The following is a 23,494-nucleotide window of genomic DNA, read 5'->3' on the forward strand; positions in this document are numbered from 1 at the left end:
AAGGGCACCTGAGTCTCTGAACTTTGGTGAGGGAGCCCAATGGATTTCTGCCAACCATTTGATTGAAAGATCAAGACTGGGATCTTTTGTGTTCAGCAGCTAATGAAGAATGAGTGTACAATACTTCAAGATATATGGGATAGACTTGCATAAAGGTTGTGCAACTAAATAGGTCATATGCCCTCATATCACTGAAGTTCTCTTTCAAAAGAAGGTATGAGTGGGGAGCAAGTGGAATCTAAGTGCAAGCTGTTGTCCCAGGCAGGAGGAGTATGTAAAGGGTGTGGACAATGCAATTTACCCAGCATAAACTTTTCAAACAAGTGCACTTGGGTACAAAACTCTTTGGTGTGCAAATAATTTGCACCAGAAATTGTGCCTATAATTGCTTACAGCATGGGAGAAGTCAAGAGCAGCTGTTCTGCATTGCCTCATCAAATAAGCGATTCCACCTATGGCTCAAAAAAAGGGAGGAGGTCATGGCCCACCAACCAACCATATCCGCATCAGAATTCACAGGAAACAGGTTATCTTCCAGAATATGCTACAGAAGCAGCTCTTGCAAGAGTATACAACGAGGCACACAGATAATCCTGGACCTGCTGAAGGGCAGCAGCAATATCTTAAAAGTCACAAACACAGGAGGCAAGCTGTTGTAGTGGCTAGTGGTCATCGCCCAGTTGGTTTAGAATTCACTTATTGATGGCTACCATCTGCATAGAGCAATTTTTTTTCTGTCTTTTTCGAAATGTATAATAAAAAAAAACTGCTGTGAGTAAGACATCTGAATGTATTATTACTGATATCAGGACAAAGGAATGCCACTATAGAAGTGTATTGCTTTTAGGATTTAGGTACTGCTTTCTTTTTCCTTCCAATTTTGAACAGTGCAAGTTCTGAGTGAGGTTGTTAGCAGCATTAGTCACTTCGAATGGCCCCATGAGAGGCAGCAGCAACAGTACATCATGAGACAGGTCACCATGTCACAGAACTATGCCTCCTGGGCACTAGTTCCAGCACTCATGTTCTCTGCCTCTGGAAAAGAGGGAACAGGAAGGAGTTCTGTTCAGTAGAGCACATGTCAAATCTCTGATCAGAGGTGTGTCACGCCTCATTTGTCTCACACTTCCAGGCTGTGTCCATTTCCTGTCACTTCTTCTTCTTCAACATTTCCAGAAAGCAAAACCCTCATCAGTGTTCTCAACATCGCCCATATTGATTACCACAATCCTTATCTTACTATCTGGCCCCCTTGATACTTCCATCACCCCTCCAGCACATTCAGAATAACTGTTGAGACTATCTTGTTGATCCATCAATCTGTCAAGCTTGAATCTCTCCACTGGCTCCCCACTTCTTCACTCCATCAGGTTTACAAGACTTGCCATTGTCTTCAAAGCCCTGGATTATTGTCCCCAGTTTATTTATCATCCACACACCACCAGTGAGACAGCTGTATTGGAAAATAGAAATTCTCCCCCTTACAAAAAGGGGTACAAAAAGAACGAACAATTAGTGTTGTTATTCATCACCAATAGGTACACATTTCAACCTGCTGGTGAGTGAGCATTAAAGGCTCAGAACTATGAACCTTAGGTATTCTGATCCCAGTTGGGAGTATGGACCTGAAAGTGGAGAGCTCCAATAATATTTTCTTTTGGAGAATACTTTATTTTCACTCTGTTCCAAGTGTTTGATTCAGTCTTGTGACTAGATGTTTGCTGATAATTTTCTAAAGATAAGAGAACACTAATGAAATGGCTAAATTTAATGTTGGCTCATTATACAGTGTGTATAATAGTACAGTAATCTGTAGCTTCCAGCCATATCTAATTAACATACCAGATTCCCCCTTTCACTCCTATACGTCCACACATATTTGGAAAGTGGAAAATATATTTAGCAACCTAGTTGGTACCTCACATACTTGATACATCAGACAAAATTATATCTCCATTATTGCCTTGTGCACTATATACATCCTATCTGAAACATGACTGTTCCACTGGAATGTTAGCACATGAAATATAACAATTTTTAAAGAATATTAACAACATTCTGTCAGCGCACAGTAGGCAAAGTGGAAGATATCAGCAAGAAGGCTTTCATTGGACTCCACATGTGCATTTACCATAATTTACCTGTCACCCTAGTGCAGAAAAAAAATTTGAAGAGCTAAGTAGAATTTAAAAAAAAAAATGTATAGCATTCTGTAACTCACCTAAATTGTCTGAAATGATATGAATGGTGGCTGAAAAAAACCTAAGTGTACGCTGAATTCATAATGAACACCATTAGCAGCTGTGAGAAGCACAATGTGATGGAGCTTTTTAAAAGATGCGTAGATAAATGGAGTACCAAGAGGCAGGACAAGCACAGCTCTCCATGAGCTTATGGGATCCCACTGGCTTCCCCATTGATTATGTTAATTTTGTTAAGATATTAACAAAATCTTTTTCTTTCCTCTTACAGGGCTAACAAAAAGCACACAATATGTTTAATACAAACACTTCATCTTGCCTTAGCCAGTTGGGTTCCTGTTCACATAATGGTTAGTTCATTATTTAATGGTAATTGAGAGCAGTTGTGTTTAATGAGTTGGAATACAAGTAAATCAATAAAATGTTTATAGACATTGTTAGAAGAGTACAGTGCCTACCACCTATTGAAATGTGACGAGAAGTCTAAAACTTAGGTTCTGGAAATATAATGCAATTAATTTTTTGCAGTATTTTAGTCTTTAAGGTGTCACAGAATGTTTCAAAACTGATTACAAAATAGATTATCCATGAAAATAATATGCCAGCTAAACCATATGTTAAACAATATAAAAATTTCTGTTACTATAGCAAGACCGAAGTGAAATGGGTAAAGTGAAGCCCAGCTTTCATGGAAAATGACTGAGCAAATGGAAAATGTGGAATGAATAAAATTGGACTGTTGATGTAATAGGGTTTACAGACCACAAACTAAGGTTAAAGGTATGTTGGAACAGTGTAGAAGACTCTACTCCTCAGCAGCTGCCAGGCATGGTCCATATGAAGGACTTGCTTAAAAGGAAGCCCTATACGTCATATCAGAGGAAGAATGAAGGAGACTGGCTGCAAGAAGGCAGACATGTGGTATCTACTTACGCAGAGCCATCTGCGGGGTAGGACTGGGACTGTAAGTAAGACTCTGTTAGGATGCCAGCAGCCTGACCCTATCCCTTTCCCCTGATTAGGGGGAACAACTGAACTCTGAAAGTGAGATGGGAAGCCCCAATCCCACTTTTAGCTGAGGTTCTGAATTACTAAAACTGTGCAAGCAGAAGGCTGGGCTACGACCCAAACTGAAGGGAAAACTGGGAAGGTACAGAGATGTCCATGGGAGGCTGACCTGGAGTGGCTGCTAGAAGGGACTGAGTCACTACTTGTCTCTCTCCCATAGAGACCTGGTGGAGAGGGCAGGCCCAGATCCCCCTATCTTTCTTTCCTCCCCTCAGCCATCTGAGAGATTCCAGAAGACTCCAGGGGCAGAAGGGGAACAATCTGTGACTTGACCACTGGGCCCTCCTGACTGCCTGGAAGAGTGGTTCCAAAGCTCCAAGAGACTGTTTGGCCACAATTTGTCCACTTGACCTGCTGTCCCCCTATTGAAACCCACTACAGTCATATTAGAGAGGCTTAGGTAGTATAGTTCAGAGAGAAGAGAGAGGAATTGAAGCATCAAGAAGTCAATTAGATACAGACACTTATGGGGAAAAATAGAACAGTTTAAAACAAGGCTGATCTCCAAAGAATATAAGAATGCTACTGTAAACTGTAGGGTCTTGGTTAATTACTGTAGAATGTCTTTTTATAACATTCGAGTGTCTTTCCAGGCAATGGGGCAATATCAGAAAAGGATTTACCACCCACTATGGAGAGAGAACTATGATATTAAGTGGCTGTAAATGATGGGCTGAAGTAGCAGTGATGATATCAGAAAGCTGAAGGGATAGAGAAGAAGAAGTGAGGTACAAAGGCTGGAAGTTAGAGCTTGATAAATTCAAGTTCAAGGTGCACATTTTTACCAAAAGGTAACTAACCATTGGAACAACTTGACAAGGTATGTAATAGATTTCTCCATCACTTGAAATCTTTACATCAAGTGTGGATGTCTTTCTAAAAGATATGCTTTAATTCAGTCACATGTTATTAGGCTTGATGCAGTAATTACTGAGTGAAATTCTATGGCTTGAGTTATGAAGGACATCAAACTTGATGATTATAGTGGTCCTTTCTGGCCTTATCATTTATGATTTAATATATTATCTTGAAAATTAGTAGTGTGGTTTGGATTGGATTCTTTAATTGACAGGAATCATGTCAAGTTTCTGAAGATGAGACTGTTCCCATACCACAGATCTAATTGAACACATTCTCTTGGGCACCCTTAGAGTGCCTAACAAGACTGCTATTGGGGGGGACAAACTTCACTGGGCCTCATGTACTTATAAGCCTCTGAAGTCTGAAACAGGTCCAAGTATTGGCATTGGTTTGGGGTGCAGAGCCTCAGTCTACCACCTGCTCCTGAGAACTGACAAGTTGTGGTCCAACTGCCCAGTCCCTGGGACCAGTGCTGGCCCCTCAGAATCTCTCTATAGCTTTAGTACACTTTCACCCAGAACACCAGCTTTGTGGGCCTTCTGGGTCCACAATTTACTTCTTAAGGGACATATGAGAGGTGTAACCCATATAGACAAACAGACTGCAAAGAATTCAAAACCAGCATTGTTTTTCCTTTAGAAGCATGAAAAATATATTGTGAAAAAGTCAGATTAGATGGCTACAAGAGGGTGCTAGAAGGCCAGTATGTGAGCCCCAGAATGTGAAAGGCCCTTTTCCCACAAGCTGGGATCCCAGGAGATTACCTCAGGCCAATTAGAAGCACCTGAGCCCAATCAAAGTCAGCTCCAGGCCTATTAAAAGCCCGCCTCTGGTAGAGAGAACAGTGGAAAAGACATAAACTGTTGGAGAAGGTTTGTGACAGCAAGTAGGCAGACCTCTCTAACTCAGGCAACTGTGCTTCTCCCCCCAAGGGGAACACCCAAAACTGAGCACCAGCCCGGGGGAAGAACTGATACCCTCTCCCCAAGCCGCACTGCCGTGACTGCAGCTCCACAGAGGGGGGACCAGGGAAAGGTATTTCCCCAAGGTCTGGGTTTATAGACATATCTCCTCTCCCGCCCCTCCCCTCCCCTCCCCATATGTCAGAGGGGCATTTCTCAGGCCCGAACCAAGGCCCACCCCAACTGCTCCAAGATGGAAGCATTCAGGAGAGAAGCTAAAAGACTTGTCCAGGGTAGGTCAGATTTACCCCAGGCTTCTTTCACCAGAGAAGGGAGCCCTAGTCCATAGGACTGAAGGTGTGTCTTGCCACACTATATAAATATAATAAATTCAATGTGCATGTCCCTGCCTCAGTTTTCTCATACCTCCAGATTCTCCTTTAGGCTGGGATCAGAGTCCTCTGGAGCTACCCAGAGTTGTCCTGTGGCAGTGCATCGCTTGTCCTCTCAGCCATGGAGACTCTATCTCTCTATCTTTTCCAAGTTAGCTTTCTTTTAGGTTGGTTGGGTCTGCAGCTGAACCAAGCCTCCCCTGCAATGAAATCATGCCTGTCTCTTCCCGTCTGCTTCCCAAAGCTTCCTGTTTCTCTCTGAGTCTCTTGAGTTTGCATGCCGCCCTCCACCACCTGGTTTCTTTAGCCACTTTCTGGTAATTTTCCACCTTCCAAGCTGGAGGAAGTGGCTTCTCCCAGCTCTATCCAACCTCCTTAGCATGCCTATTGAGTGGTCAGCATATCTAGTCCGGGAGAAACTTGCTCACAGGTTTGTCAGCAGTGAAGGATACACAAAGTCATAGATACATTCTATAACACAGCAACTTCAATAAGAACAGCTTCACAATATCAACCAGAATTCATAAGTTGTACAGACAAATTGTCTGTTTCTGAGTATGGGTGAAGAGATGAGATGCTGAAGTTTGGGAATTAGGGCTGGATGGAAAAGACACTAGATGGTCTGAATCAATGTTAATCATAAACCAGAGTTTTGTCAGAACAGTAACTGAATTAAGGAAGTTTTATGTGTACAGTATTTCAAATGTGTTAACTGGCAGGTATAAGGACTTGGAAGATGCAGGAGTTAAAGAGAATATGGAATTAAACTGAGCCATTAAATATCTTACCCTACAGATGAATGTAAGATTTTTGCCAATGGGAACTGTGGTGATGCTGGAGATTTGACTGAGAATGGATTTGAAAAGTATTCATTTTGAGTTAAGACAAAAAGTCATAAGAGACAGATTTTTTTTAAAACTTATCTTTTTGATGGAAAAACTAAACTATATTATTGCTTTTTAGCTGTTTAAAATTATATATTAATTTATTGTAAACTCTCAAAAGAAAATGTTAAATCTCCAGCAAAACACTTCAGCATGAAATTCCACTGAACAAAACAACGAGTATAAAAGGTAAATCACAAACATGTAAATTAATTAAATACCATGAATGGATTAATGGACTGATAGAGTATTTTACATGGATCACTGGTACTGAGTGGGAGGCTAATATGTAGTAAATATTTGGACCCAAAATAATAATAGCCTATTTCCCTATCTCTAATCCCCTGGCGTGATCCCAAGATGTATTGGACCCATTTCCAGTAACCAGACAGTTTCCTTCCTTGGCTGGGAAGGAAGTGGTCCCCTGCTGCCCCTTGGTAAGTACGTAAGGGGGAGGGTGGAAGGAACAGGATTTGTAGATAAGGGGTTGTAATTATGTTGGTACCCAATATTTCTTCACTCACAATGGGTTCCATTTTTCCTATTCACCTTCTCCTCACCTTCAGGAAACTATTCTAATGGACTTAACACTCTATTCCCCTGATGTCTTTGAGAGTAACTACCCATTGTAGAGCACAGGATGGGGGAGGAAGGGGAAGGTAACAGACTTAAAAAAACCTCATGTTCCTCCTCCTCCAGGCTGGCTCTTTAACTATGTGACTGAGAAAATTTAGACACTAGGGCCCAGAGTGCACTGAGCTAAAGCGAAACCCCAATACTTAAGCTAGGACGAGGACTTTCTTAGTTCAGCCATGTTCTGGGCTACTGTATCTTATTCATAGACTTTTAAAGCCAGAAACAATTATTGTAATCACCTTGTTTGGCCTCCTGAATAACATAGACCATAGCACTTCACCCAGTAATTCCTGCCTCAAGCCAATGACTGCCGTTTTAATTGTAGCATATCTTTTAGGAAGATATCCAGTTTTGACTTAAATATTTTCAGTGATGGAGAATCCACCATATCCTTACATAAGTTGTTCCAGTCGTTAATTACCTTCACTGGTAAAAATTAAGTAGAACCTCAAAGATATTAACACCTCTGGAATGAAGGTTTTTCGTAACTCTGAAATGTTTGAAACTCTGAACAAAACATTATGGTACAGTACCCTGCAGTCAGTATCTTCCATCTGAGGCTGGGAGAGATCTCTGCAAAGGTGGCACCTGGCAGCTCTGCCTGGTTTGCAAGCAGCTTCCTGCCCTATTCCTGTTTCTTGCCTTTGAGCTGAACTGGGGAGGCCTGCCCTGAACCCTTGGCACTACAAGCCCCAGCTCTCAGCCACCTCTCCCTAGGGCTCTCCCTGCTCTGTGCACTGCCCGCTGCACTCCAGCCAGCTGCATGCCTCTCTCCCCTGCCCTTTGCATTCCCAGAGGTTCTGGAAGGACCCAGGAGTACAGCCATGGGCAAAGCTTGGGCCGCATCAGAGCACAGGCTGTGGCCCTTTAAAACTCTTCCAGAGTGCAGCGTGCAGACAGCAGCTCAAATTCTGGATCCTCGCTTCAAAATTCTGGCCAGGATTTTTCTGCAACAGCAGCAGCTCTCTGCAGCTTGGACTTTCCCAGGCTCAGGCTCTTTGGACTGAGCTTGCAAGCTTGTTCCCCTCCTGAGAGGGTTGGGGGTGCTTCTGCTCTGCATGCTCCAGTCAGGCTGCCTTGGGCTGGCAGCAGAGGTTGGGGACAGGAAACCCAGATGTGCTGACCTTTAAGTTGCAATCCAGGCACAGTATAGTATTTGCTTTCTCCTCCCTCCCTCCCCCCCATTGCTGCCTCATTGCTTACTTCCCGTTTCGCATAGTGTTCGGTTAACCAGCCAGTTCATAACTCTGGTGCTCATATCTTTGAGGTTCCACTGTAACTTATTTCCAGTCTGAATTTCAGCTTGCAACCATGGTATCTCTTATGCTTTTTTGGTTAAAGAGTTGTCTATCTAGAGTTGTCTTCTGCTAGATTAAAGAGATTAGAGAGACAAGGTGGGTGAGTATTATCTTTTATTGGACCAATATCTGTTGGTGAGTAAGACTGAGCTCTTCTTCAGGTCCAACGTGGCTACACCAACACAGCAAACACGATTAAAGAGATATCTCCTGTTTCTTCTCCCTGTATGAACTTGTAGACTGTGTCCAAGTCACTCTTCTATTTTATATAGGTCCTTATACCCTCATCAGTGGAGTATCAGAGCGCCTTCCAGTAGTACCTTAGGTGACATGGCTGACAGCTGTCATGTGTGGTTCATCCACTCTCTCGTCCTCTCCACAGGGTGCATGTTATGTGTGCAGTGTAGTGTTTTGTTACTAATTGCTTATTTAAATGTACATGCTGCTACATGTTCATACTAGAGAAGACAAGGTTGAAGAAATACACCTGACACTTGAAGCAGAAGGTAGTGTGGTTTGTGATGGTCCTTAGCTCCTGTGGAAACTTATTCCACTGTCTTGGTCCAGCCCCACAGAAATCTGTCTCCCACACAGACATACTATGGTTGAAATGTCAGAGGTGCTTGAGGAGCAGGATTGTTGATCAATATTAATCCTGGAACTTTAGATGATTTATTTTTTAGATATCCTATGCCTGAGCCAGTGAATGTATTCAAGTTCAAGGTCTTGGTCCTTATCTTCATCTCTACTCCATGGGAAGCGAGTGTAGAGAGTGGAGGATGGGTTGAATGTACTTGACATAGCCAGTGTTCCTGAGGAAATGCATTACAGTGTTCTGTAGTAGTTGGAGCTTCCTAAGTACTGAAGGTTTCATGCCTATTTAATCACTTCTTAATGTTTCTCCACAAAATTCCCAACTCAGCTGTAATCATAAACAAACTTGGTCAATTACCCATTGACAGCATTGCTTCAACAGCCAAGTAAGTATAACAAAAACTCATCAACTAAACTGCCATATTTTCCCATCACCCTGCTTTCTGCAACCCAGGGAGAAACGGTGAGCCTTGAAGCAAGCCATATCTTTTGGACTCTATACAGTCAGACTCACTCTGTTGGCTTTGATGCAATCTGGCTATTAAGATTTTAAAGGCCAGGCATTGTTTGCATATTGCACTGTATGTTAATATATGTCCGTGACTCACCAGTTCCACCTGAATCATTCACTCTCAGATAGTAACTTGTAACCGTGTGGCTAATGACTCCTCTCACAGATTTCCATATGCTATAGTTCCCCCCCACCCCCCAAATGCCAGTGAGATATGCTAGGTTTTACTATACTATGTAACTTGACATAATTTACTGGTTTTGTAAAAGACAAGAAGTTTCAAATGTCAGACTTTGTAAAATGTCAAAAGGTCTATGATGAAAATATAAATATGAGTTTAGGATTCAAAGTGCAGTCTTATTTGCTTTTTGCATTTCCAACTAGTTTATTGATTGATGCACAAGTAAGTGAGCACAAAGGCAAGTGTAAGACTGCGAGAAAGAAGATCTTTCAAACTGCACACACACAGAATCAGTACAAGTTCAAATGAAAGTGTCCCCTTTTTCGTATCTCTTCATTGCAAAAAGAGTCCAATAGAAACAGTGTGATATCCCAGAAATAATGGAGGCAGTCCCAGAGGGCAAGCTGAGGTACAAAAAGGAAAGCAAAAAAATTGATCAGTATATAATCTTTTTTCTCCCTGCACTCTATGGCTTTCAACAGGTATTGCAAAGGCAGACGATCAGTCTTCAGTATATGGTGTTTTCAACATGTTGAGCAAATCAGCATGTCAGTGGCATGGATGCAAGATTTTAACTGGGGAAGGGATGAGGTGGCAGAAGGAAGGATAAACATTCCAAGAAGAAGGATTCCAAAATGCCAGTATGGATTATAGTATTGTTGCATGACCTGACAGGCTCCTTCTTGATGGGTTAGTAGAAACAGGCAGAGTCCCTGGAATGGTGACACGGGAATGGGCTCAGTATTGTATTGTATCAGAACATGTATTTATTACTGGAGGAGGGGACTCATGGTGCTGTTGATTCCAAAACACTTTTGCCTTACATGCAGGCAAGAAGGACCACCCTGCTCCCCACAGCTTCCTGAGAACTAGGTCCTTTCCCTCTGGAAGAAGTCACAGCCTTGAGATGATATCTGTGCCACATATCCAGCCAGCCCAATAAGTCTGCCACACTGGTCGCATAAGGTTGCCCTGAGGATGGGCCCTAACAATTTCCTAGTGCTACCCTGGTGACAATTTTCCATTGGCTCCACAACTGCTCTCCATTCCAGTCAGTACAGCCTGGCTCTGAGCTTCTCTACCCGAGAATGTCTCCCACGTGGTTATAGTAGCATTTGTAACACATGGAGCACTAATAAAAGGGATAGATGGACTTTCCTGTCTTAAGTTTTGACACCTGACTACATTAGATAGCTAACAGGCCTCCTTTTGATTTGTTGTAAGAGAGGATCCCTGTCTTGCTCAGACTTCATGACCATCCCTGACATACTGTGTCACCCCTCTCAAAAATCATTATGGCATCTGTATTTCCATAAACCTTCTTTTCAAAATCTGATTGAGGGGGTATGTGCACCGGTCTTGGGCCCATTTTGCTAAGCTGGCTATTACTTGGTTTCTCTTTTGTTTTTATTTCCCCAGTTTAGTGCCATACTTTAAAATCAGAAGTTCTGTTATTAAATTAGCTATCCAGGCCAGTGTAGCTCCTTTTTGCAGTTTCAAGAGCGCATGCCAGAAACAAATCATACCTTCCCACCCAGTGGCTCCATAATTCTCTTAAATTTGTCAATATTTGCTATTCCTATGATCTGTCCTGGGATTACCCTTTCCACTCTTGAGGGGATTACTACATTCTCTGCTGTGGTTAACCCTACATACACCAGAGGCATCATTCAGACAAATTACAGGAAGATGTTTCTAATTATAGTGCATGTTTAATCCCCCATAATAAGGTTAACTCTATACTTCATCAGTAAATAAATCCCAACCACTGTCTCTTGATGAGAGTTCTGTGCCCCAATAAAGTCCCACACCAATTTAATGTTGCCAGATTATATAGTGGTTTGCCAGTTACCTATGACATCCAGCCTTTGGCCATTTGCTGCTCTGCCCACTCCAGATCAGGGAGTTGTTTCTGTGTTTTTTCCCTGGAAGCTTTCTATAGCCTTTTACATAATACAGAAATTTGTGCCTCAGAATTTATTAGGATCTTATATGAGACATCCCAACCCTCTCAGGGAGATAGCTACTACTCCCTGCAGTGACCAAGTTTATCTACAATTTGCTGATAGATTGTTTGTGGTGCTTTTTCCCAGCACCAGTCTGTCCAATAGCAGTTTTAGTCAGTGGGCAGTCCCATTTAAAATGTCAACACTTTCCACATTTCCAGCAGGCGTGAAACTCTGTGGCATTTGATAGTTAACTTTTTGCCCCATTGAACTCTGAGTAGGGCGTTGACTTGTTCCTCTAGACCAAAAATCTTCATATCTTCATCTCAGTGCCTTTTTATAGCTCTAGCGTTACCTGCGGTCTTCCCATTTGGAGCTGTCTGACTTCTCTGGTCAGTATTTCCTCTGCTTCCTGCAGAATTTTAATTGTATGGTTGATCCTTTCACCCTCTCTACTGTGTCCCTGAACTCCCTGGCCCCAGATCCTCGATGCTGTCCCCCCATGCCTTTCCTGCTCATGAACCTACTCTAGGTCACTTGCTAGCATCATGGCTTCAACAAATGTTTGCAATTTTGCACTCTGTAGCTGTATCTGGACATCTCTTCAGTCTATATTAGCAATGAAGTAGTCTCATGCTAGGCTGTCCCATCCTGTCCTGCATTCTGGATAGGCTTTTGCTGCTGGCTGCTTGAGCTGATGCTCACAGTCTCTGAGCATTTCTCTGGTCTGGAGTTTCTTGTCTGAAAATGCTGCTTGAGCCTAGTCTTCGTGTGAGAGAGGCACAAACTGCTGCTCCAATGCCTCTTTAAGGACTATATAATTGGTCTGCACTGCGTGGGGAACAGGCACATACAAACCTGTCATGCCCCACTTTTCAACAGCATCACTTCAAAAATCCACCTTCCCTCTCTGAGACCATTGATTCACTTTTACAGCCTGTTCAATGTATCCTATCCAGGCACACCAATCATCCTCACCCTGAGTATATGGTTCAGGCATAAAAGCAGGGCATTTTGGTCTGCATATTACCGTTCCTGAGCCCCCTGCTGCATGTCAGTCTCTTTGTTGCTATCATATGCCATTTCCCTTCCTTCGCCTACTACATGCTGCTCCTAACCTGCTGCCACGACTGTTGTGTGACCTCATGGTCTCCTCCTTTGTAGGTTAAAACAATCAGATAGAATCCCTGGAATGATGACACTGGCACAAGCTCAGTAACAACGGAAAATGTATATATTACTGGAAAAGGGGATAAAGTCAGTTCCCTTGCTGCTACTGATTCCAAAAAACTTCTGCCTTCCCTCCAGGCAGGAAGCATATCCCACACTCAGATGGCACTACATGGACACTATTTCTCCTCAGACATGAGTGATTTTTCTGACACACCAGAGAGAAAGAGGAATCAAATCTACTTAGGTCAGTGACTGGAGAGTATAGCTTACTTGCATGCTATCCCTATCCTCTCTAGGTCTCAGTGGGCTCTGACCATGGGACAAAGGCCTGATTCAAATCCCATTGGCTTCACTGGGCATAAAAGTCTAGGTGACAGCCAATTTAGCCATCTCCTGGATTCGTCAGGACAACATGGAGGTCTCCTTTGAAACTCTAAAGGGCTTGCATCGGACTTTGGATTTAGGCCTGTATATTTAACCATGGAAAACAAAAAACTAGATTGTATGGTCCCAACTGCAATCAAACAGCTGTTGTATATTCTTTGTGAAATAGTTATTTCTTTTAGAAGGAACTTCTTGGGAACACTTGGAATTACTCGTGTTAAAAGTATGTGCTCATATTTTTCCTTTCCAGCTATTCCCGATAAGCATAGTTCCTCCAGCAGTAATCTAAAGCAAACAGCCAAGTGACCAGCAGCTCTGAACCTTGCCACTAATTAGTTTTGTTCTACTACTGTGGATGGAGCATTCTGTTTCATATTGTTTGTATTTTATTTAAGTGTAATTGAGTAACATTGTGTGATATTTTTTTCCCTGGGACCTTCACATTAAAGAAATGTGTTTCTCATGAGACGTAACGTGCATTTTGAAATCAATAAATCTGCTCTAAATATGCAAAGTTACCTAGGTTTACATAGAAATGGTAAAAATTAGTCCCTGACAATCAGTACTAAGAGTTCTCGGTATTTAGTTTGATCAAAGTCATAAATGCCAGACACTCAAGTTATTTACTCATTAAAAGGATATATATTTTATTTTAGACAGAGTAACCACAGTGATAGGAAGGGCTTACTGTACACAGCAGAAGAATAAGCAGCAAGAAAGAAGTAACTCAAGAAGAAGATTGAAAGCTTACTTTTTGAGTTCTGTGGTCCCTGTAATTGTATTCAAGAATGTAAATGCATTGAACTTTTTTGGTTTTTTTTTTTTTGGTGGGGGGAGAGATTTCTTTTTAATAAAATTTACATCATGGAAAGAGATCTTTTTTCTTTTTTGGTAAATAATGACTTTTCAATACTTCAATTTATGCCTCACATACCAGATAGTCTCATCTTTCCATTATATTTCAGACTCATGCTGAATGGTTTTCATTTGCTAGTCTTCCTACTGTAAATGGAATTCATTAATCTGAGGCAAAAGTAATTATAACAAAGAACATAAAATATCAGATTATTAAGATGATATCTTTCTCTGTCTAGATGGGTTACTTCAATCCATTCATCATCTCACGAAAACACTGTTACTTCAGAAGGAATGTGGTCTGAATATAAATCTGGGGACATATGTAATAGTATGGGTTGTACTAAAGAAATAGAAACACTCAGGAATGATACATGCAGTGTACCTGATCTAGTGATAGGTTGATTATTAAAACTCTTGAAAGACAAATAGTAATGTCCAGGCATTTCACTTTTGTCATTGTGAGTTTTAAACTGGGACTCACATTGAATCAGATGTCATAAAGGATCAATTTCATGCCTTTGAAGACAGCCAGCATGAGGTGTGAACTATGTCCTCTGAGGGAATCTGACAGGCCATGGCAGCCATGCACTTTCAGTCTTGGACAGAGCCACCCACCATTCCAGCCTCCTACAGCTTCCAATGGTTCGACTGACTTTAGTTCTTTGTGGTTAAAGGAGAGCTAACATCATGGAGTTATTTTATTTTACTTTTACTACTTAGGACTTTTTCTATGACTGTCCTCAAGGTACAGGCTAGCCATATTCTCTGAAATTACCTCAGGCACGGGCCATGCAACCTGCTTCACTCACCATCCTTGAGTTAATGCCTCCAGTATCCCATTAATGCAACCTTTCCTTAACCTTTCTGTTAAGCACTAGAGACAAATTCAATAACTTGCTGAACTGATACTGCTGAGTATATTGATTCATATTGACTGATACTACTGAGTATATTGACTCTTAGGTCTCTGAACTTTGTTACCAAGAAACAAGGCTGAGGGACTTACCTGTGCATGGAACCCAGTAATATAAATGAGGCCATGGCATTAGATTGGTATCCATTGCTCACAGTGGTAGAATTAGCTGCCATGTTCTGTTCCCTGAAAACTCTTTTCCCAGATGAAACTAATTGGGTTAAATTGGTAAAAAGTTTCAGGCTGACCAAAACTCTGTTTTTTGGTGAATAAACTATTTGTATTTATAAACTTCTACCAGTTCTGTATCAGAGTGATTTTTCTGTAACTTTTTGCTCATGGTGATTTGCTTTGAACTCAAATAGATTGTCAGTGCAGATTTTTGTATGATCTTTTTGGGTGTCCTCTGTTTGGCAATATGTCAAATATCGTGTGCACTTCTTCTCCACAGCAATGTATTACTTGGCTTGCTTTCTCTCACGAAAGTCTAAAGCAGGGAAGAGACTTTCAAAACCATTTTTAACAGTTTTTCCCAGTAAACATCAAACGTTTTTGCCAATTCATGAGTGTCAAAGGTAAGAAAATGTAGTTGATTTTTTTGCTGTGTGTGACAGGTCTATTTACTGCTTTGTCGGTGTATGTGTGGTACATGTTTTTTTGCATGTGTGCGCATATTCAAGCAGACTTTAAAATTCAGACCTCCACATGTGAAATTATTTCTGTCTCTGACAGGTAGCTTCAGAAGTACTACCTGTGAGATTCTTAACTGATATTATTTAGCTGCATGATCACATCCCTGTTTTCAGATGTGTTGTCTACTTGTTTCAAATTAGGTGACTACAGGAAAACAGGTCCATGCACCCTGCTGCTTGGTTGTGAGCCTTAAATGACATAGCTCACTAGCACTGAAATCTTTTACAAAAAGGGTATATTTCCATGGAGCAGACACAGGGTGACAGCATATATATGTGAAACCTCTGCATAGTAGGAGTGTGTAAGAACACTATGGCTTCCAAAGGGACATATTATTGACTGCCCGTTTGTAGCAGAGGGTTACCTGTTTCTAATAGAAGAGGCTAGTGTAGGTAGAGTTTACAGATGGTATAGATAGTCCCCAAGTGTTCAAAAATCATTAATCAGTTATCCCTTCCACTCTAGTCTCATGATTCTTTAGCAAATCTCATGATTTATTGACTTTTGCCACAGCCATGAAGGATAGAAACCAGTTTTACATGACAGCTGAAATGCTCAAATAATCATATAAATCCAGGTGCTGTAAGGTAAACACTAAATATTAGTAGTCTTGCAATAAAATAACAGGTAGCTACTTTGTATGGGTGAAGTAGTCTCAAAGGAATTAACCTTTCTGTTTCATGAACACACGGTCCTTCCCACTCTGATTGGCCTGCCACAAAAACTGAGCTGTTGCTTCACCAGAATTCTGTCCCCAAATAAAACAAGAAAAAATCATTTCAACACAAGTTTTTCTTTGTAAGTAATATACAGGGTTTCAGCTTGTGGACTGTTGTAATACTGCATTGAAGCTCAGAGCAGAGTCCATTGTGCATAGGTAGTGATGTATCTTTTTGTCCTAAGGCAATTGCAAGGATGGTCTGTTTTCTTCTATCTTCCACAGTCTGAATGCCAGAAGTGGCTAAGAAGGTAAATCATACTATCCTGTTTTCTAAAATAGACGTGATGTGGCTAAGCAAAAATTGGAAATAAGGTCTCATGAAGATTCTGATATTTTGATTTGTTTTTAAATCCTGAATTGGTCAAAAACAGTATCAATTTTTTTTTTTTTAATGGAACAAAACATTCTGATTTTTTTTATGTCAAATGTCAAAATATTTTTTGTCAGTTTGACATTGAACTGAATCTGACCTGATGCATTTGTGCCTCATGAGGGTCACCTACTGTCTCTTCTCTATGACGTGGGTCTCCCTGGCTGGATCTTATCTCCCATGATGCACAGTAGTCACATGACTCCTGTAATGCATCACATAGCTTGGGAGACTGTGGCGTATGATGGGACAAGTAGTCCAACCACAGAGCTTGGCCCACAGAATGGCATGGGGACATGAGGCACCAGACTACAACTTCCATAAAGCTATGTGGCACCACAGGCTTGTGCAGTTTAATACTGAACTGATTCAAAATGAAACATTTCATTTTGTTTCAACAAACTCAAATATTTTAACTCAGGTCAAACTCGCTGGAAATGAAATATTTTGTTTAGATTTTATGTTGGGAAAATTTTTAAAAATTGAACAAAATTGAAATCTCCATGCAGAAAGTTTGATTTTCCAGAAATTGCTTTTTCTGTCAAAATCATTTCAATGGGAAAATCTCAGTGGTCGGTTTCATACAATGCAGTCATCTTGTGGAACTCATTCCCAGGGCATGTTATAAGGCCAAAACTAGAACAGAATTTTAAAAAAGAATGAGATAAGTTCACGAAGGATAGGTACATCAATGACTAATAGCTAAGATGGTCAGGGATGCAATGTCCCTATGTTGTCTGTAAGCTTTTGACAGACAGATGCTGGGACTGGACAACAGGGGATGGATCATGTGATAATTGCCCTATTCTGTTCATTCTGATGCATCTGGCATTGGCCACTATCAGAAGACAGGATACTGGGCTAGAAAGACCATTGGTCTGACCCAGTATGGCCATTCTTATGTTTCATGGTATAACAGTTATAAAGGCAGAGTAGAGGTAGAGACCAAAGAGCAACTGGCATTTAAGAGGAGTTAGATTTTACTGTTCAGGTAGATATCTCTATAAGCTCAGTGGCCCAATTCCAGTCTTTACAAGTCTTATTCACGAATGATTCCAGTAATATCAATAGAGTTAGTGTTTATTGGTGGGAGGCCAATAACAGATACGGACTGTCTCCAGAGGACAGTGTGCTATAACATCACAGATGCAAAGGTTGGGGGCATGCACAGTGCAGGCCAACAACCTCATTGGCAAAATATAGGGCTTCGTTCTTCTTTTACTTACTCCTATGCAACGCCATCAGCTGTAATAAGGTTGTATAGGAATAACTGGACAGAAAATTGGACCATTATGTTAGTAAAAAGATGGCTCTGAACTTTGCTGGAACACATCTTCAACTTTAGACTTTCAGCTACTAAGACTCTCGACTAGAACAAAAAAGACTGCCAAAGTTTCCACTACTTTTCATCTGACCATTGAACTGCCTGTGATTTAAAGCTCCATTATACTGCTGTAGTACTACTTGAAAACTAACAGTACAATGCCATCTCTTTCTTACACGCACATCACTTAGGACTTAGAAAGAGAGGCTAATGGAAAAGAAAGATTTCTGACTGAAAGCATCTTTTTGTGTCTTTGCCTCTCTCTGTCTCAAAAATAACCCCAGTAACATTTTTATTTTCAAACTGCCGATTAGAGGTCTTCCTTTTCTATGCTTTGAGTGATACCTTGCTGAGTGACTATTTCTGGTGTAATGACATCAGAGGCCTGATCTTCCCCAGTGCTTGGCCATCCTGTAGAATCATTTAGTCCCTATACCCAAAAAGCCCAATCTTTCAAGGTTCTGAGCAGAGTCTGCTCATGTTTTTTCTGACACACATTACACACATTTCCTTGATTAATTCTATTATACTTGTAAGGAACACAGCATAAGGGCTTTTTATATTTGATTGTAAAATATGAACTCCCCTGCAAAATCCATTACAATGGCTAAAACCACTATGATTAAACTGTTGTTAAACATGGCTAAACAATATGATAAAAGATACAGCCAACTTCCCTCACTATTCTATAAATATTTAATAAAACAATTTTTAAGCATTGTTTGTTAGAATTGCCAAACCATTGACAAATAATTGCTGTGTGCTCAAGAGAACCAAGAAAGTTTAGAGTGAGCTGCTGACAAACATCTTAATTATAACTCTCTGGAGATATGACACACATTAATATGAAAATCAAATTTAAAAGGGGATAATGGTGGACTGCCCATTTTGTTATCCTTCATCCTAAGAACTTATGATTTTTCTACACAGCTCAAATATCTCATCAGTATTCCAACAGATTTCCTTTATTTTAGTACAGAAAGTGATGGCCTATTTGCTTAAATATTTAGATGAGAATCATTACTGTTTCAGTCAAATATTGAAAATTGCAACTCTGGTGCAACATCATTGAAACCAGTGGAGTTACAAAAGGGGTGAAGTTAGCTCTATGTGCATCACACAGCTGAAACTGCACAGCGGAAGTCACAAATATTGTCTTTGGCTAGTTATTTAGGGCCAGATTCTGATATACCTCTTCAGATTGAGTATTACCATTGAAGTACAATGGAAGCATTTGTGGAGAAAGGTGCTGCTCATTGTGGGTAAGGATATCAGAATCTGATCCTTAATGAGGGATTTCTTTATATAAATGAGATTTCAGTTTTGGTATTTATGGGCCAGATTCACAGAGGGAGTTAGGTGCCCAAGTCTCAGTTTTACACACCGCTGCAACCCACAAAACCCTACTTGGCTGCCACCTAACCCTGTAGGCACCTACACTCACTCAGTGCCTAAATGTAAAACTGCCGAGGCACCTAAATTTATGCCTCTGGGCACACCTCACTCTAGGCATCCAGATGACTATCTCTTGCCTAAATCCCAGTGCAGTCCACAGACTGGAGGAAAATAGGTGCTTCTCTGCCTATCTTCCTCATGGGGCCCAATCCATAAGCATATGCTGAGCGTGCCTAACTCCACACAAAATAGCCAGTGGGAGAAGGCGGCCTCCATTATAATCTTTAGTCCACTGATTAGGGCACTTACATTGGAGAACCTGGTTCAATTCTTCCCTTTTCCTGGAAAGGAGAAAGGGTTTGAAAAGGGATTCTCTACCTCTCAGGTGAACGTCCTCACCACTTTACTATGGGGATATTCTGATGTGGATCATTCTCTTGCGGAACCCCTTTCACTGTAATTAAATATAAAGTAGGACAAAGGGTGTGAGAATGTCTCCATAGTCAAGTGAGAGAACTCACCTGAGAAGTGGGAAATCCCTGTCCAAATTGCTTCTTATCAGAGAGGGGAGAAATGGAACAAGGGTCTCCCACATTCTGGCTGAGCTCTGGGCTAAAGGTTACAAATGCATTATCCTCCTCTCCTGCACCTCAATTATTTTGTGTGGAGTTTCTTAGCATTGCAATGCTTGTCTGCTGAAGCATTCTGGGAGCATCACAAACAAACAAAAAATAATACATTAAAATTATAACTCAAAGATAATGTTACAATTCTGACTTATAGAGCTGGTGGTTTGGGGATGATATATATTACTCCCACCACATATCTGCTGCTTATTTTTTTAAAAAATCTAGAATATTTTCCCTACTCTTTTACTTCAGTCCCAGTCCTCCAGAGACTTAATATAGTAGAATGGACAATCTCAATTAGAGTTTGTTGGGGGAAAAGACACCTCTGCAAAAATTTCCATTTTGGGGTGTGGGGTGGAAGAAGGTCAAAACATTTTTGAAATGTGATATTTTTCAACAAGCTGTACTATGGATATGATATCTGCAAAGTTTTAACAAAAATTTACTTTCTGTGAACATTAACTTGACAGAAATTTGCTCAAACACATATTTACAGAAAGCAAACATAAAAGGTGGCCAAATATAGTTAAAGCAAACTTACTTAAAATATATATGCAAATAGCTGAACTTTTCCTCATATTTATTCCCCTTTAGTTAGAATATTACCTGTTTAATATGAAAAAAATAACTTTGATTGTCACATAAGGAATCCTATATATTGCATTATTGGCTCAGTGATGTAAATCTAGAACACAAAAAAATCTTGATTAGTGGCACTTTCTATATTTTAAGCTAGGAAAATCATGCAAGTTTTACACACCACTGCAATCCACAGTACCCCTAGCAGAAATAAAATTGCTCATACATATTTTAAGAAATAAAAGGCTTGTTCTTCCTCAGGAAATAAGATCATAAATAGACTGTTAGACGTTCATTAATGTATATTGTGCCAGGTGGTGTAAATCAGCATAGCTCCTTCTTAAGTCAATGCAACACTGATTTACAAATTGAGGATTTGGTCCACTGAATAAAAATACATGAATGTTAAAACTAAAATGTTAATTTCAATCTGCACTAGAATCTCACATCTTAAAATCCAGGCTTCAGGTGGAGGTATGAAATTTTCTTATGTTAGGTCCCAAGTGAACACTTGCCTACTGTACTTCACAAAAACAGTTTGGCTGACACATGAGATTTTTAACTGTTCCCCTGCTATCTGTCTTTTGCTTTCCTGAGAAATAAACTCAACTCCACAAGTCCATATATCTCTTCAGCACCCCAAAATGTTTAAAACAAAATGTTTGACTGGAAATATGATACCGAGATCTATTCAGCTCAGTTCAGGGAATGAACAAAGTAAATGTTAACATTTTTCATTACACATATATGTACACATTATATGAATCTCAAAATCCTCTTCAGGCACCAGCAGTTTCTCTGGAGAGTTTATTACACTTGATTATTCCACTTAAGTATTCATAAATATTTATTCACCAATTGATGTTCTAGATGTAATCTTTCAGTGTCTGGTACAAATATGTCACTAAAAAGAACAGTGAGGGAATTTGTAATTAGTAATTAGCGATCCAAACATATCACATGGAAATTTGAAATCTCAGTAGTATGCAGTAATCTTCAGCATCATATTTATGGATATTGTCAGTTTTCAAACACAAGCCACAATTACTGAATCCAACATGCATACCAAATGAATTATTGTGAAACTAAAATACTATATAACAGTGTAAATGCCCGATATGAACTACGATCTTCCAAAAACAAGGATACAAAGGGGCAGGGGATGGAGCAGAAGCAGATGATTATATCAGCAAAAAAGCAAAACTGAGGAAGAAAATAAACCAGAATGTTATAGCTGTAAGATCCCTAGACAAAGAAAGACAATTAGGTGATGCCCTGTGAAAGTAGCTAACTGGATTTAAAAAAGGTTAAGGGACATAGTAAAAGCCAGGAGACTATGAGGGGGGGATTTTTTAGCTGAACTTAAAAACAAAGAGCAAACTAATAACCTTCTAAATACTAAAATGCTAGGGAAAGTTTAAATAAGTTGGCAGCTACCAAAGTATTTGACTGAATCAAGGGGGTAATTATGGAGTGCCATTAGAACTAAGCAATGATGGGATAACAAAAAGCATTGGAGAAGATTAAAACTTGAGTGAATAATGACTAATTAGTAAACAAGAAAGAGAAAGCAAGCCATCAACAGCAGTTCTGGTTACATTTAAGGGAAGGACTCTAACTGAGAGAGTAATGTTAGTGTTTCAAATCTTTAGAACAAAACCATATGTCCTTCCTCCTCTAAGGTGCTATGTGTGCCAATATTATGGACATATAGCAAATGTTTGAAAAAGGGAAAATGAGATGTGGTAAATGTAGGGATGAATATGTCTATGAAAGTTGCAAAGAAGGAGCAAAGGTCAAGTGTACTAGTTGCAGTGGAACTCAGTTTGACAAACAGAAGGTGTACTGTGGCAAGACAAGCTAAGGAGATACAAAAGGCAAAAAATATTAATAACATCTTATGAAGAAGCTGTAAAGAGACTCACAAAATATCAGGCAGAGAAGGAAGAGAAAATCAGTACAGGAAATGCAGAACTGCGGACACTGCTTTACTCTACAGAAATATGATAAACACTGTAGAAAAAGATGATATACTAGTCATGCAAAAAGAAAGGTTTATTGTATTTATGATAGAAGTGATAAATTGCACATCACAAATATGGAAAAATCAGAAAAAGTGAAAATTATAGCATGGGCAGCAGAAAAGTACTTGTAGGCAATCTGCCAATGAACTGTAGTCATGCAATTTTCAATAAGGTTAATGATGAAATATGTCTAGTATGGGGATCACTATCTTTTGCTGGAATGCGCAAGTTTGATAGCATACGGTCAAGAACTAAAAGAAAATATCCTGGAAATGAAAACTAAATCAGATGGCATATGTATCCAGGAAACATGGTTTGTTAAAAAGCATACTTTTAAAATTCCAACGTGTATTATCTTTAGGAAAGACCAAAATCTAGGAAGGTTGAACTACATAGCAGTAGAGAATAAAGAAGTAGGTCTTGAATATAATGCTTTTGAAAACCCAATGCAGAGGAGAAATCTTTCTTTAAAGATTTATATCTATAACCCAGGTAGGAAATTTGAAAGCTTGGAGTTACAAGAAATAGTGAAGAATGCTAAGAGACCATATAGTATATGCAATGACCTAAATAGTCACATTAAATTGTGGGTCAGTAAGACAACTGACAACAATGGTGCATGCTTAGAAAAGTTCGCAGATGAAAACAATCTCGTGGTTATAAATTATGGCCCCCCAACTAGATTTAATGCAGAACACAATAGTTTATCTTGTTTAGCCCTGAGAATTATAACAGCAGATATTGCAAGTAGATGAAACTGGGAAATATATAAGGGAAGAAAAATGGGGAACGATCCTTTTCCTATACTTATTACTTTTCAAGGGCAACATAAAGTTTAAAGTAATGGTAAATTAACCACCAGGAATTTTAAGAAAGCTAACTGGGAGCTATTTACAGGTGTACTGAATTTGTGAATGTTCTTTGTGTAAGAGTTGACAGAGAATTTCAATGACAATG

Source organism: Emydura macquarii, unplaced genomic scaffold (genome assembly GCF_026122565.2).
Source record: "Emydura macquarii macquarii isolate MOO-44397 ecotype Brisbane River unplaced genomic scaffold, CSIRO-AGI_Emac_v2 contig_2825, whole genome shotgun sequence".
Taxonomy (NCBI): Eukaryota; Metazoa; Chordata; order Testudines; family Chelidae; genus Emydura; species Emydura macquarii.